Here is a 1,529-nt window from a genome sequence, read left to right on the forward strand (position 1 = left end):
GACTATGCGAATTTTCTCGATTTTCGCGCCAAAACTTCTAAAGCCCATAACTTTCGCATACGAGCTCGGTTTTTTACGTTCTTTATATGCACGCATAGCTAAAGTTATGCTCTACAACTTCCGTTTAGACTTCATCGGCTAATTTTGATTTAATTTTTATATTATTATTTTTAACAGACTGGGACAAGAAATCTGTTAAAAATTCATAACTTCTTCATCCGACGTCCGTTTTCGTCAGAATTTTCACCGTTGTCCTACTAACGACGAGACCTTCAATTCTCGTTTAGGTTGTGTCGGCTAAAAATCACTTGATCTAAAAATTCGAGTTTTTAGTTGTCATACGAAGTCAGATTTGGGCGTTCTTTTTATCGAACTTCTCGGTTTAACGAATACTACGACTTTCGTTTAGATCACTAAGGCTAAAAAGTAGTTTATCAAAAACCTCACTTTTTACGACATTCAGCACCATGCTGGTTTTGTCGCGAAACTTCGACAGGTCATAACTTTTTCGTTATAACTCGAATTTTGGGATTCTTTATATCCCCAAAATCCTTCTTTCGACCACTACAACTTTATGTAAAGATATCGGATTTATCTTACACTTTAATTTTGATGCTTATTTTTATTCTTAATTAATCAAACCCTAATAATTAAGCATAAAACACATAAAACACATAGAATTCACATAATTCCATTTTCATTTCTTCAAAATGAATTACAAAGGTTAACCTAGAATATCACCTCAATATAAATGCCTAGGCTAGAAACACGATTGTTACAACATCGATTTTAGAAAGCGACTTAGTGGAATCCAATCGGTAAGAGTTTTGTAGAATCCAAGAAGCTTAGGGGAAGGTAGTATTGGGCCCGTACTATTGAAAGCATAGGATCTGTACTCCAATCGGTAAGAGTTTTGTAGAATCCAAGAAGCTTAGGGGAGGAGAGTCCTTGAGTTTGTTTTGATCATTGGTTCATGGTTTCCAGTTTGGAGATGAGCACTCAGGGAGGTGGTCCTGGTTTGGGTTCCGAATCAGGTGGAGGTGCTGAGTCGATTAGCGAGCAGATGCAGGAGTTCATCTCATCGGAGATTACCCGCGGTATTTTGAAGAAGGCCCCTATGATTTTTGGATTAGTCAAGGAAGGGATTTTGGAACTATTGGATAGTCGCCTCAGGGTACTTCGGGCCGAGATCTTTATAGGGAAATTGGGTGTAACGACCCAATTTTCACGACTAAAAATTTCTTTTATAACATTTCTAAAACCATATTTATAAAAACCGTTTCATAAGTCGTAACATAATTTCATAGTATTAATTCAAATCATAAACTTATTATCAGAGTAAAACATCCCAGGCTAACTGACTATGGTGTGTGCACTGCAACCTCTCCCGAGCTCCTCCTTTGAAAACTGAGTAACTGAAACCGTAAGCACGAAGCTTAGTGAGCTCCCCCAAACTACCACATACCATAAAAACATATAAGCACATACTAGGCCTTGCCCACTGCATCGGACCGACGTCTGGACTAGCT

This window comes from Lactuca serriola, chromosome 7 (assembly GCF_051521515.1).
Source record: "Lactuca serriola cultivar US96UC23 chromosome 7, Lser_US96UC23_V15, whole genome shotgun sequence".
In the NCBI taxonomy this organism is placed as follows: domain Eukaryota; kingdom Viridiplantae; phylum Streptophyta; class Magnoliopsida; order Asterales; family Asteraceae; genus Lactuca; species Lactuca serriola.